The sequence below is a fragment of the Balaenoptera ricei genome, chromosome 16 (assembly GCF_028023285.1).
Source record: "Balaenoptera ricei isolate mBalRic1 chromosome 16, mBalRic1.hap2, whole genome shotgun sequence".
NCBI classification, from domain to species: Eukaryota; Metazoa; Chordata; class Mammalia; order Artiodactyla; family Balaenopteridae; genus Balaenoptera; species Balaenoptera ricei.
This window is the reverse complement of record NC_082654.1, coordinates 5227231-5242490: the sequence shown is the minus strand read 5'-3', so window position 1 is coordinate 5242490 and position 15260 is coordinate 5227231. Positions and strand designations below refer to the sequence as shown.

The 15260-nt window shown below is 47.0% G+C and overlaps 2 protein-coding genes across 4 annotated transcripts in view; one reads left to right on the top strand and one right to left on the bottom strand.

Moving 5' to 3' along the window:
- The window catches only part of INSYN2A (inhibitory synaptic factor 2A), a 59222-nt gene extending 55306 nt beyond the window's left edge, over window positions 1–3916 (bottom strand). The window contains exon 1 of the mRNA XM_059899811.1: window positions 3762–3916. The gene's annotated coding sequence lies outside the window, so the exon portion shown is untranslated. The remainder of the gene's footprint in view (window positions 1–3761) is intronic.
- DOCK1 (dedicator of cytokinesis 1) overlaps window positions 1–15260 on the top strand; it is a 527932-nt gene that overhangs the window by 266690 nt on the left and 245982 nt on the right. The gene's annotated exons all lie outside the window — the stretch shown is intronic.

Here is a 15260-nt window from a genome sequence, read left to right as displayed (position 1 = left end):
TTCAGTACTCTACAGAAGCAATATTCGCAAATGATAAATTTGAAGACTGTTCTTTCCAAATTCCTTGGAAATACAGTGTTAGCCAAAAGGTTTATAATTTAGAAACCCAAGTCTTTCTTGTCCTTAATATCTGCTTTTCTGTAGTCGAGGTAATTTTCTTTCTCTCCCAACTAGAGCTGGGAATATGCACTCAGCAGAAAGACACAGAGCCATCAGGTTAAAGTGTTTTGTTTTTATTTACATCAGCGATTTGTCACTTGATAATTAATATCTTTGTCTACCTTAGAGCCCCTCAACTCATTCACTGTGGTGTGAACGATGTCTCAAGTACGTATGACTCAGACCCATACTGAATGTCACGGTGGCTTATGGTGATATTGCTGTGCACCTACCCCTATGGTAGAGGGGGTGTTTGAAATAGTTTATATCAGGAATTGAATTTGGAACCCGGAAATGTCTCCAAGTTATGTTTTTTGTCAATCTGAGAGGTAAGATTCTTGGGTGCTTGGAGACACTTCAGGGCCTCTGGACCTGAAACAGATACGTTATCATACACGGTCCAAAGGTTCAAACCTGTAATTTGTACGGCTTACTGTTTAGTACTAAACAGCCTCTTCATGTGAATCCCAGCAGGGTCCCCACAATGTGGCACTAAATCTCTATGTTCTGTCCTTAATATATAAGGAAAATAGACTTTAAATATACACTGATTAAAAGTTATAAGGTTTTTCTACATTTATGTTATAGGTTCGCCCAAATATTAAAGACTTATCCAAATGTTTGTATGCAAATACCCTGGTAATAAAAGTGTTGGCATGTCATATCAATCATACTAAATTTTGCTTTAAAGTACTGAAGTCACTCCATAATGAAATATTAAAATCAAATATGTGAGGAGACTAAAAAGAAACTGCTTCATAAATTATGGCAGCTCATTTCGTTGGCTGGGGAATGAAGGGCTCAGGGGAAGAGGTTGCTAAGGGAATTGGTGATGAAGGAACTGTTTAAAATAACAATGCCAGTTTTGTCTGGGGCATCATCATGACCTCATAGTCCCTAAATGACCATGGTTTGCCTTAAACAGGCATAACTGGTGTGGTTCCCCGAGCTTCTGATTGGTTAAAGCAGCAGCCTTGCTGGCACCTACTCAGGTGTCTGGTGGGCTGGTCCTGATGACCCGGTCACTGCCTCCCTAAATCGATGCTGGTCCGTAGGACTGCCGCTTCGCAGTGTAGCTGTGATTTCTTTATCTTGGAGAAGCAGCCTGTCCCCCACGTAAGTAATCTGCTTCTCATACAAGAGTTCAGTTGTTGTAGCTCTAAATGAGACAGCCGTGGGTGAGAGCAGACAAGAGAATACAAATGTGGAGCTAAGTGAACACATCTGTCCAACTGCTCTGCTGGATTCAACTCTTCCTTCTGAGAACCATTTTTATTTTCTGACTTCTTATTTCCTTGTGCAGGAATCTTCCCCGTAGACCAGTGCCTTTCACGCACAAGTCTTTTCATTAATTTACTTATTTAGTTAAATTTTTTTTTCTCTACAGAGGGAGAAGTAAAAGAAATACCCTACATGTGGGGAAAACAAATGTGGCAGAACAGAGAAGCCCCCAAAGTCAAGAGACTAAGAGAGTACCCAACTTTCCCTAGGCTTTCAAAAGCTTTTCAGCTTTGGCCTGATTAACCTATGTCATCACCAGTGGTTGTGTGTCTCAATGGGATAATGGGCCTGAGTTAAGTAAAAGCTAATGCCTTAATCACAATAATAAACTATAGTAGATTTAAAGGTAACCTCTGCTTTTCAAGGGTACCCATCTTTAAGTAGAGGCCTCTTCTTTAGCTAAGAAATAACTGAATCGTCCTATCTTTAAGGAAATGATGAATTTCGTGAAGTGAAGAAAAGCTCAAACTCTCTGTAGCTAACATAATTTATGCAAAATCATGCAATTAGTGATAGCTGTGCTAGACATTTTTTTTTCTCCAAATGCTCCTGTAATAAAACCATCATGAGTAGCAGTGCCATCTAATGTAAGTAGTAAACATAGATAGTGAATTATTAATATCTGGTGAGGCATTCAGATGGCAAGACTTCCATTTTTCCTTTGAGCTGACAGCACGTTTGCTAATCATACTGGCAAAAAAAAAAATGGCAAAGATGAATATGAACTTTTCTTTGAAAAGTAACATTCAACAGGATATGAATGTAATAAATAGCACACAATGTGAATCGTAAAACCCGGCACTCTCCGCCTCTGCAAAGTGAAATGATGCTTATACTTTCTGCTGGGTCCGTAGCATGAGCTTAATGAGGTTAAAGCGTTTTCATACGTGTACCACTCGTCAGGAATGGCCCAAGTCAGGTGATTTGGGTGGTAGTTTTCAGTCAAATCCCCAGTCCGGTAACCTTGACATTCCCCCCCCCCTCCCCCCCCGGCTAATGGAAAGGGAACCTCCTGGTTAGTGCTCGTCCAAGGGAAAACCTCCCAACGCGCCGGCCTGGACCCTCCTAGTCTGAGCTGTAGTCCTGTGAAATGATCGCGTGAGTTCCCAGCCAAGGCAGGGCTGGCCCAAAGTTCCTTCCCTCTCTTGGCCACTTCACCTCGGGATGCTTCCGCAGAATTTAAGCGCCGAAGCAGACAAGGTCAAATTGAACGGCTTCACTGCTGCTCATGGTTCAGCGGCCCGACCGGGCGTCCAGCCCTCCGGCACAGACCTGCAGCAGGAGAGGGGTCAGGGCCCCGCTCTGTAGATGAGCCAAGCGCACCCGTTCCTCCCCGATTTACACCAGATGCGCCTCTCCTCCCCCACTCCTGGCATCCCCTTATCGCTAGCTCCATCTCCCTGTGGCATATTTTGGGCTAGGAGAATGCTGAGGTCACGGGGACAGGCTCTTTATCCTGGCGATGGAGATGCCGGCCGGGAACCGTGAGCATGAACCAGCAAGACGCAGACTCTCGCTCTTGACTTTGGGCTCCAGGCGCTGCCCCGGCCCCGGGCCGGCCCGCGGGCTCCCTCCTCCCTTCTGCCCTGGTTCGCCAGCAAGCCTGCTTAGCTGGGTCTGCAGCCTTGGTTGGTTTCCCACGCCTGTCCCGGTCTGACTCGGGATGCCGAGCCCCCGGAAGACCCGCGGGCGCCGACCCCGGCCCGCAGCCCCGGGAAGGTGCCAACCCGAGCGAGCCCTGGCGCCACGGGAGGAGACGGGCATTTCACGTGGGCAGCTGCCTTCGCTCTGCCCACGCCTCTCCATCGCGGCCGGCGCCAGGGCCCCTCCACTCGGACTTATGCCCCCGAAGTTAATCAGCCGTACTTGCCAGTTCGCTTTAGTTTGGAAAAGACTTAAAAACCTCGAAATCTGCCGGGGCCACGGCCGCCCCCGATCCCCCCAGTTCTGCCTGGCTCGGGCTGTCGGGCGCTCACGAGGCTGTGGCGTTTGTCTAGAACCGACATCGCAGACACGCAGCCCCGCTCCTCCCCGGCCGTCGCCAAAGTTGCCTGACGCCCCTCGGCGATCCGGCCGTGCCAGATGCAGTTGCGTAACCTCCCCCCCGGCCCCGCCCGCCGCCCGCCGCCCGCCGCCGGGTTCGCTCCCGGCTGCACCGGCGCGTCCCGGCCCCGGGAGCCGCCGAGTCCCCGGCGATGCCCGTTCGGGGGCGAGTGCGAGCTCCCGAGCCGGGGTCGGCGCCCGTCCCGGCGGTGCTCTGCCCGCGGCCAAGTGCAGCGGGCGCCGGGGCGCGGGAAGAGGGCGCGCGGGGCTCCGCTTACCTTCGGCTGCTTACAGATAAGTCGAGGTCGGTGCAGCGCCGGGCTCGGGCATGTCTCGCCGCGGACTCGGGCAAGCCTGGCGCGGCACGGAGCGCTCAGGGCAGGGCATCCGCGGCGAGGCTCGCCGGGCTCGCGCGGAGGAAGGCTCGGCTCCGGAGACTTGGCCGGCTGCGCGCCCGCCCCCTCCACCGCCGCCGGCCCGGCCCGGCCGGCCCCCGCGCCGCAGCTCGCGGCCCTCCGGCCCGGCTCAGCGACGCGCGCGGGGAGGCAGCGGCTTGGCCGGCTCCGGGGATGCCCGCGCGCTCGCTGGCTCGCGGCGTGGCGGAGGCAGCCACAGCCACCAGGCTCCGTGCTCCTCCGATGTCCTCATTTACTGCGATTGTCTCCGGCGAGATCTCGGAGCAGAGGCCGGGAGGCGGGGGCGGAGACGGGGAGGGAGCGGGAGGGAAGTCCTTGCCGCCGCCCCCGGGTCCCAGCTACTCCGCCGAGCCGGGCGGCCGGAGGACAGGGCGCCGGAGCCGCGCGCCCGCCGCCTGTGCGCCCGGCTGGCACTGAGGCGGGCGGAGCCCGGGGCCCCGCGGGGCGGGAGCCGGGGCGGCGCGGGGCCGGGCCGGGCCGAGTGCGTGGGGTGGGGGGACCGGAGGGAGCGGAGCGGGCGGGAGTGCAGGAGCCCCCGCCCGCCGACGCCCGAGCCCGGGGAGGAGGTGGAAGGAGCCGCCGGCGGCTGCCGCCTGCGCGCCGGGCTCTACCGCGGCGCGTCCTCGGGGTTTCTGGGCTGCAGGCGGCGCTGCGCGGCCCGGGAACTTGTTGAGCCTACCCTGGAGCTGGAGCCGCCTCCGGAGCAGCTGGAGGGCGGGGCCCCCTAGGTTTTTACCGGGAGGGGTCGGTGGGGACCCCGCGCGATGGCCGCCTGCTGTGCCGGCCGACCCAGCCCAGCGGGGCTTTGAAATCCAGGAGCGCGGGGGGCTTAGGCGCCTGCCCCCTCACCTGCGGATTGCTGCCCGGCCAGGGTCAGGGGCGCGTTGCCTTGGGCCCAACCCGGGGTCAGCCCCCTCTAAGTGGAGACTGACCGGCAGGCTCGTTGCGACTGGCCTGGGGACCGAAGTGGGGCTGCCCGCGGCGTCCGTTGCCCGAGGACCTTTAGGAACACTCCAGAGCCGGCGCCACCGCTGCTCCTAACCGAGACCCTCCCCTTCGGCTGATGCTCACCGCCCACCTGCCAGGCCAGGGCGCTTGCTGCGTTAGCTTCAGGGCAGAGTGGAGCTCGCTTAGGGAGGCACAAGGAGCTACACCCACTGCCCCCCAAATCCACCTATGAGTAGGTCCTCTGAGCTCAAAGCACCTGGCCCCAGGGGCTTTGCTAATTCCTGGCAGGAGGTGCCTGCGATGCGACAGCCAGCTAGCTGCGGGTCACCTGGCTCTCTAAATTTTCTCGGGCTTGGGGCTTGAAGTTCATTCTCTTTGAAAATGTGTGAAAGTAGCCACGTTCATTAGACTTAATATTTCCCAAGAAAGGTCAGAGAAATGGTAGACTGGAGGGCAGTGCCAGGCTCTGGGGAATGCATTGGGAGGACAGTTGGTGACGGCCTTTCACTCAAGCACCTCTTCAGACACAGTTGCTGGTGCACACACCCTGCCTGCTCATCCCTGACGCACCAGCCCTGTGCCTGGGACTCGGCCCCTGCTGGGTCCTTGTTCACTGAGTTGAATTGAGCCTAGCTCCATGCTGTATATAGTGTCAGTTCCTTATAACTCACTTTATATGAAATTTTTATTTGTCTCTACGTGGATGCTTGGGGCGATGTGTCCAGACATTACACAAGGAAAGCATCCTGAAATCTCCTTTTCCCTCATCCTTTGGGATACAACTCTACAATCCTCGGCCTCCAGATATGCCCAGGAAGGGAATCCTGAACCTGTGGATCCGAACTCTGTCACCGTGCTCTTTCTTATCCTTTCTTATCCTAGATTCTTCAAGGCTCATTTTCAGCCTGTTTACTTCTCTGGCTGGTAGTGGCGCTGGTGGGGCTGGCTGGAGAGATTTGCCAGGTGATGTGTGAGCAGCCGGGAAACCTGTAACCCCTGTTCTGCCTGGAAGGGAACTGATACTGGGGATGTGTAGGACTTGGGGACATTCAGTGCCAGGTGAGAGGGATCGTCGCCATGGCTGCCTGCAACATAATCCTCCGGGAATGGGCTGTTGCCATGTGGGCTCAATAATCTCTCCCAGTGGTCTGGGCAACTTTCTGTAAATCTTGCTTTATTGCTAATGCACAACATCGAAATCTGTCTTCCATCTCTTAAACATGTCACTGTAAATAAAGCTGCCAGGGCATCCTGAAATTGTGCTGGTGGTAATGGAAAACTAAATTTTTAGGGACCATGAGCGAAAACAGATAAACATAAATGCGTAAATGCATGCCGAGGACAGAGCTGAGCCACAGGTGGCAGCGTGAAGCTGGCAAGCTCCAGGGACAATGATGTTTGTGACCCACATGATGTATAATTCTGGGAAGAAAATGGAAAGCTGTAATTGGCAGGTTAGAAAACCCACTTAATATGAAGAGGAGGATTTAATTGTCCTTTTTCATATCATCAAGACTACTTTTAGTTGTTCATGGATCTAGTAGACATGAGTCTATTAAAATTATTGGTATCCCCCCTCTTTTTTGAAGTAAAAAACTATTTGTCGTATTACTCCATGGCAAGTCTTCAACTTCACGAAGGTAAATAATGGTGAAACGTTGTTGCACCTTACCTTAGGCTGTGGAGAGGTATTCCACATGGGTGAAGTTGATGCGACATCATGCTCTAATCTTTAAAGCAAACGCTGTGCTGGGGGCTGACCGGGGACACAGGGAATTCAGCCGTCTTCCTGCTCCCAGATCTCCATGGCATTATTTTTTATGGATGGAAGTGTGCGTATTTTTAGGGTGTAGAATAGATCATGTTTAGTTCTTCCGGAAAAGGAGTTAAAAGTTGGTAGAAAGTAGATTCATTTTAGGAGTCAGTTTGGTAAAAATTGGGTTCTTACATTTTGCTTCAGATTTTTGCTGGAAAAGATGGACTGGCAAAGGGAAAAAACATAGCTACTTTTAAAGTGGAATTTCCCGAAAGCAGAAGCACCTAAGAATAAAAATACAAGAAAGTACAAGACAGATGATTAAGAAAATATCCGAGTGTCTTTTCGTTTGCCTCCTTCTTGGATGTGGGCAGGTGTTGTGCAGAGAATTGCTAGCTTTTCAGTTCTACAGCTTAGTAAATTTTGAGGTCTCAATTTCCACGTTAAAGAAGACAAGAATATAGTCAAAGATGTACAAGAATGTTCATTAGTTTTGTACATCTGAGTTCCGAACTGGAAATAACCCAAATTTCTATCAACAGTAGAGTGGATAAAAATTGGGGGGTTTATTCATACAGTGGAATACTACACAGCAAGGAAGTTATTGCTGATGCATATGGTAACATGAGTGACCTTCACAAACCTTGGGCGGCAGAAGCCAGACACAAAAGTCAGTGTCATATGATTGATTCCATTTAAATAAAGTCCAAGAGGGTGAAAATTTTACCGATGGTGGTAAATGTCAGAAGGATGGTTATCTTTGAGCACACTCATCATACAGGGTCACACTGCCTTCTGTGTATCTTGAACCAGGTGGTTGCACAGTTGTGTACTTATGGAAAAGTTCATCGAGACGTTCTCTTTTTTCAGGATGCCTCCATTCTGTCTGGGCATTGTCCCTGCGTCTTTGCAATGTCGGCACACAAGTTCCTCCAATAATCTGTCCCTTTAAATGAACCAGCTTATCTCTCCGTCAGTGAAATTAGCTTGTGTCTTCCGAAGTGTCTTTCTCTCCAAAACCCAAGCCAAGAGAAAGAGGGGTGTCGACAGACTCACTGGTGCTGTGGGGGAGGCTCTGATTACCTGCATGTTGGAGCATCCTTCCTTGGGAGGTTGCTCCTAGACATCTGCTCGACTCTCAGGATACAACCACAGTAGGGTTCATGTTGGAGATGATTTTCCTACCTCGTCCTTTCATGTTCTGCAGCGACTGTCAGGTGAGCCTGTGTCTGTGATGGCAGGTTCCACCCTTCAGTTCAGAAGTTGTGGGTACAGATCAGCCATGCTCAGCCCCTACGGAGGGGAGGGAACTCGGGTTGACCTAAGCCTGTAGGGGAGAGATCAGATACATCAGGGCATTTTTCTTTTCTCTTTCAAGAACAAGATATAGCACTCAAAGGGGCTCCAGCCAGACCTCATCTTTGCCTCAGACACGAGTGAGAAGGCTTCTGAATCACTCCTTTTGTCGTATTCTGCTCAAGCGTTTACTGCCCGCTTTCAGGACTGACTTTCTGCGCCTAAGAGTCTCCTTCTGTGTAAAGTCCCTTGCCCGTGGCTCTTCCATTGTCCTGGCAGCAAAGCCGCGTCTCCTCCTGGTGGGAATCGGAGCTGGTTCTCGAGTGCTGGGGATTCTCCCCATCTCTAGTTTCTTTCCCTTCCCCGATGAGCAACCAGGGATGATGCTATTGACTTGGAACGCAATTTGGTTCCGAAAAACTGAACATCACGCAGATGAGTTGAAATTCCTGGTTTTCTATAACGCATCATTGTGAACCTCATTTATCTGTAGGAAATGGAATGGTTTTATTTGTAAAGAGAACAAAAGTGGTGGTAGGTTTTCTTAAACACACCACGCAGCCGAGGCGATGGTACGTGAGAAACGGTGAAGAGTGGGCACTTGCTTTTGACTCTCCCCTCCCCGCTCAGGACCCCTTATGTGCAGGGCTCTGCAAACCCAGAGGCTTTCGCCTCCCCCAAGTCCGTTACTGCCCCCTCTCCTTTAGGTGGGTGTGCTGAGAAATAAACGCCTGGACCTTATTTACCTGACCTTCATTTGGTGAGTCTGGGTGATGGGGCCCATGGGGGATTTCTCATCATCCAAGTCTAATCTGCTGGGGAGCAGATCTCTTCCGGATGAGGTAGAAGGTAAGGGGCTTTGCTTAATCCCTGCCGGTGATGCTGGCTGCCTCTCTGAGGTGGCGAAGTCAGCCCCTCGTCAAGCAGGCAATCGACCCCGGCTGAAGAATGATACCTTTGACCAGGATTAGGTCAAGAAGGGATAAAAATTGCTTTCAGATTTCAGTATCTGCTCTGCTAACCCACTTTGCTGGTGTCCAGACTATTGATGACCCTTCCTTGAGCCGTCTGCCCTGGGGCACACAAGGCCTGTGGTCAGTGTGGGCAGGACCTCAGGGAGGCCTGCGGTCTCCCCGCAGCACTTGCTGTGGGGTATCCGATACGGGTATTAATTTGTTTACCTTCTATTCCCACCTGGGGATTCACAGACATGGAGGAGGGATGGGCACAAGGGCAAGGAGAAAAACAAAGAACCCTCGTTCTTTCACTCTTTTCCTTCCACAAACCCCATTTGACGATAATGATGGTCCTCCTTGGTCCTATTTCTGCAGAATGCCACGTACCTGGTAAACTGTGCAGTATCTCCTGTTGTCCTCACAAGACAACCATGAAATAGATACTCCTATATACTCTTTTCACAGAGGAAGAACAAAAAAGTTAAGTAATTTCTCCAAGGTCACACAGCTAGGAAGTGATGGCGTCTAGATTCAAATCCAATACTGCCGGCTGCCACAATGCTACACTGCCCCACTCAGGTTTATGCTTTTTGTATCAATCTGAGCTTTGCTCAGGGACAGATTGAGTGTTGCCCTGTTTGTACCACGCACTGGTCAGACATCATGGTCCTACTTGAGGAGTGGCCTTAACCAGCGAGATCCGTTCCTGGCCACACCAGCTACCCGTGTCCAGAGTGGACTTCACCCCTCCAGGCTCTCGTGGTGTCATCTTGGCTCTGTCATGGAATAGATTCTGACTAGCGATGTTAACTGCTAATGCCAAGCCCTCATAAAGCAGATCACGTGTCCAGGCTGACTGAGGCACGGTTTTGGCCAGGCATTGTTTCTCCTTTATTCCCTAAACGTCATCTGATCACTGTATCAATTATACTTTGGAACAGGAATATGCCATAATCATCTCGAACTTGGATAGCACCTTTTGCTTCTCCAATGTAATTTCAATGATCTTAGCACACATTTTCTCTATTGAATACCTGCTATTAAAGGGATCCATCATAATAGACATGTTCCATATATACCACAGAAGACCATCTGAGTTTCTTCCGGGACCAGGCATCATGACGCTGTATTACAGTGGTCTTCTAGATGTATTTGCTTAGTAAGGTGGACCCTGGGTGATGAGATAGCCAGCTGCCATCCATCGGAAAGCAAGCATTTTGTTCTTAAACGCCAAGTTCCAAGTGGGAAGAGTACAGAATTTTTAAAAGTCTCTAGTTCTGTTTGGTGATCTCTAAGGTTACACACAGATTTTCAGCTCTGTGTTTTTCATAAATATTTCTTTTTTTTCCTCATATTACCAAATCCTTGGAGAATTAAATAGGCCATTACTTTAATTCCACTGCGCTGTCGCGTTGCAGAACTCCCTGTTTCCAATTTGCCTAATTTGTGTTTTGGCACATTCTGGAGCAGTGTTACACTCTAGACGTGCACCTGGCCTTAGAAGCTCACTTCTGGGTTCCCATGCATTAATACTAGTGCACCTTTAACTAAAGTTAAAGCAATAAATGAAAACATATTTTAACACATTTCTTATACAAATTTAACTTCTTACAGGATTCAAAGAAAAGCAAGACATTTTGTTTTTAAATGTTGCTTAGTGTTCTTTTTTTCTTTTCTCTTTTTTTAAAATACAAAACCCAGTGTGGTAGGTTAAAATGCGTATGGTTAGAATGTGGTGCAGATGGCCAGGGTTGACCACAGCCCCTGTACAGTGGATCACGGTTCCCTGGTGGGTTCTCTCCCTGCCCCCAGGCTTCTGAGCTCAGAAGAAGGGGGAGGGGTCTTTATATCCCAGAACATGCATTTCATGCATCTGTCCAGGGACAGAGGCAAATCATACAAAGCTTTTTCTCATTGGTGTTCATTGGTTGGCTATTTCAGGAGATTAAAGGAAGCAACTTGAAAATCAATTTGTTTTTAAAAAAAAATAAAATTGAGGTGTGAATTTGGAAATTGAGTCACCAAACAGATGACATAGCATTAGTAGAGAAATCTGTTACTCAGTGTCAAGTTTCAAGGAAATCTTAATTCATTTTTATTCTGTCCTCAGTATGGACCCCCAACATGTAATGTTTCAGAATTTGTTAAATATTGAAAATGTTCACCGAGGCTTGGCATTTCAGCAATCAGTGAGGGTTCTCGAGACTGACAGCTGAGTCCCTAAATGGCCTCCCTTGGCCTCAGTTCAACGTGTCCTCATTAATCGTGATTTGTCCCCTCCTGGCCCATCTCATGCTTCAAATCTCTTTACCCATTTGAATGTGGATCACCTTGCTACATTTGATCAACATGAGCACATGTAAAATTATCCTTTTATGAGGATGTCTTGGGCTATGAGCATTGTGCCCTAAAGTTCTAGTAGAAGATGAAATTTATTGATGATTTATTTATTTCACTGAATCCAAATATGAACATGAAGAAGTTTATTTTAATGGTACTTTCTCCCCCCCTCTGTCCAGCAGAGTAAATACTGTCACGTGAAATTGCTGATGATACTTCCAAGTCCCTTAAAATAAGAGTTGTGATTCATTCACACCATGAAAATAGTAAAGAGCCAACATCTTCACCTGCAGGTTCATCAGCTGTTGGCTCTTTCCTTTTTGGTCCCTGGGTGTTAATGAACATCTTCACTCTGGAGCTTTCTCTGCTCCCGACTCCATCCGGAATTAGGAATGAGGGTTCTGGGTGTCAAGCTCTGGGTCTCAGCCCCGGGAATTCCATGTTCGGACTCTGTGGTTGTGGGTGAATTGCATGAATTCGATCTGATATTTTAGACAACCTCTCATAAGCAAATAAGCAGATTAAAGCCACGTCGTAGTTTGGTAACCACTCCCCTCCTGGTCGCGTAAGTGATCCGAGGCAGATGTCCACAGCACAGAGCGTGTGGCTTTCCAGAGAGATGTGTTCCTGTTGTACATTGGGCATATGTAGAGTTCTTTGTTGAATTCTTGCTTTTCCAATGGACAAGCGTACTTAGTCCTTAAAGGACATTTTTAAAACATTGCTGTAGTGAAATCAGCTTAAGGTGTGATGCATGCATGTGGCAAGTGTTGAAACGTGGCTGAGTTCGCCTTGAAATTTAAATGAGCTCCAGTAAAGCAGAAATAATGTCTGTATACCATGTAAAATGCAAAGATCTCCCATAGACTTCTTTCTTCTTTATTTCTTGACAAGCATGCGTAATCTCTTCATGTGAATACAGAACAGAATCAATATTTTAAAAGTTATTCATCCGTGGGTGCAACCCACTTTAAGCAAACTCCTTATATGAAAGGATGGCCTGGCAACAGGCAAACTGATAACTACCAAATGCTCATTTTGACGAAGACTACCTTCAAATAGCCACTGTCTCTCATGCACTTAGAGGGATTCAGGTGGTCAAAAGTTACTTAATACATGACTCTGCAGGACTACATCTTTTGCGTCAAGTATCGTCTACTATACAATCTTGTTTATACACACATATGAATACACGTATACACTGGAAACTCCTGAAATTGCCTGCGGTGGGTTTCTGTACACATTCCCCGAGTAAGATAGTCTAGACATGATTTGGGTTGTCAAAGCAGACTATCAGTGTTCTCGGTTTGCTAAAGTTCCCCTTTACCCTCTCTATAACATTTACTGAGTACAAACCAGAGCTAAAAAAATAAAGAGGTAGACTTACCTCCCAAAGGATCAGGCACTGTGCTAGATGCTTTACATGTTTTCTCTTACTTCATCGCCTCCACAACGTTATGAAGTAGTAACGTGCGAAATGCAAATCGAAGGGCTGGTTGTGTAGCATCTTGGAAGATTTTTTTTTTTTGCCTACATCACTTTTCAGAGTTATAGTAAATTGGAATTTCCTAAGGTGTTCTTCTAAGTACTTTACAGGCCTTGTCTAGTTGAGTTTATTCCTGTTTTTACGGTAGCCAACACTCTCTTCTCGCTAATATAACTAGATGTATTGGCTTATTAAGTATTTCATTTAAATATATGCTAATTTCTTCTGGATAAATGAAAAGCCTTGGCATCCCCGGTTCTGTTCTCCATAAAGTGCAGTCAGTTTTGGGTACCATCTTTCCTCCATTATCTGTTATTACATTCTTGACCTTCATGGGGAAATAGAAAACACCACCACCCTCATTCTCTAGTCTTCATTGAGCTGACTCACTTTACGCCCATTGGTTCTTCTGTGCTGGTCATGGTTCTAGACCTTTCATGAATTAGGACCTTAACCTTCCTAAAAGCTCCATGAACCGAGGCCATGGTTATCAGCACCATGTCAGGTGAAGAAAAGAAGCACAGAGAGGTCTACACATGTGACTGAGTAGGTCTGGAATCTTACATAAAAACCACTACCAAGAAGTTGTGGGTGATTAGGAATCTTCTCCAGAAATATCGGAGAACAATTCAACTTTCAGTGAGGCAAAATATAGATGTTAGTATTAATTTTCAGCTTGTACATGAATGAACCAATAAACTTTTGGGAGACCTGGAAGTACTGTTCCTTTTTCCCCAGGAAAACAGAACATCATTCGTTCTTGTACATGTTGAGAACATGGATGGTTATCATAAGGCAATTTTGGGATTGCCTTAATAGGCAACTGACTTTATTACCTAATCGTTAATGGAAAGAAGAATTTATAGCAGTGGGAGGCAGACTTTTTCTTAGAGTTACACAATAAATAATCTGTGTTGTAAAAGCTCATCTGTGCTGGTGAAGCAGGAAAGCAGCCACAGACAGTAGGTAAACAAATACGCATGGCTGAGTTCCAGTAAAACTTTATTTATAAAACCAGGAAGTGGGCCAGATTTGCTGACCCCTGATACATAGCATAAGTTGTTCTGAAGAATTTCGGTGCCATATATAAGCCTACATTTTAAAGATGAATTAATAAAGCATTTGACTCATCACAAAAAACAGTGATTTTTCCTTTTGCTTCTCACATACACTGGATTCTAGGTAATACTGCTTCATCTGAGGTTTGTGCAGAATTAGATCAGTGTATCCTATCAAGGATTACTTCTGGTGTGGGATATGGTGATGGAGCAGTTCATCTGTTAGTATTTGAGTAACAGATAATAATTCCATGCATCAAGATTCACATTCTTGGAAAAAACAAAAACCAAAAAGACAAAACTGGGAATGGCAACATCTTTGTCATTGTGTACCAGAAGGATTTTGCTTTGCTGGTTATGGGAATACTCTAGTTATTGGAACTAAAAGGCAGTATAAGGGAAAGTGAGTGTATTTGGGGCCTTTGAACTTCCACACCCCTGGAGAGAACACTATATAAGTCAAGACGAGACAATGCTAGACAGCTGTTATTGGATTTTCATCTATGCCTGATTTATTTAGGTGCTTCACGAAACCAAATGGAATATCTTTGCTGTAGGCTTTTAATACTGGAGCTATTATGGTGACTGATATGAGATATATTTTGTTTTGGTAGTTTCCAAACAGTTGAGATAAATAGTTAAGTTTCTATAACTGGTCTTTGTAACCATATGAAAAATGATTAAGTATTAGCTTCATATGAATTTCTCACTAAAAAAAGAATAAATACTCACATATCCTTACTAATGTTATACTTAATCCTTCAGGTTTGAATATTATCAGGGAACAGAGATTTCATGTCCCTGTATCATTTTTTTAAACATGCCAAAGATGTGACCTAGTGATCATTGAATTCAATAAACTCCATTGTGTATTGTCACCCAACTTTAAGATTTGTCGGAACACACCATTGTCAAGCAATTATACTCCAATAAAGATGTTAAAAAAAAAAAAGATTTGTCAGTATTGTATCATCTGTTAGTACTTTGTGATAATCTCTGAAGACATTAGATAAACTTTTTTTCTTTTTGCATTTTACCATGGTTTTATTTATGTATTTATTTATTTTTAACATCTTTATTGGAGGATAGTTGCTTTACAATGGTATGTTAGTTTTGCTGTGTAACAAAGTAAGTCAGCTATACGTATACATATATCCCCATATTTCCTCTCTCTTGTATTTTAATTTAATTTTATATAACCGCATTTTTTCTGTAGCCTGTCATTAGGACTATGGTGCACCTTTATTAACTAAAATTAGTTTGTTGTGCGTTGTGCTGTAATTTAGCAAGTTGCAGTTAACATAATGTCTCTTTGGCAATGGCCGTGTGTTTACCTAGCAGGAGGATCTTAACCTACATACATTGCATTTCTCTCAAGTGTGTTTAACTGAAGGAAGCGTCTTTGAATTTATCTTCTCACTGCATAACTCTTGGAAGTACTGAGATTCCTTGGAATACCCAGAGGCAATTCTTTGGTTTTATGCTCTCCTTCAGCTGACAACGAGTGGCAGTTCTGAGAAC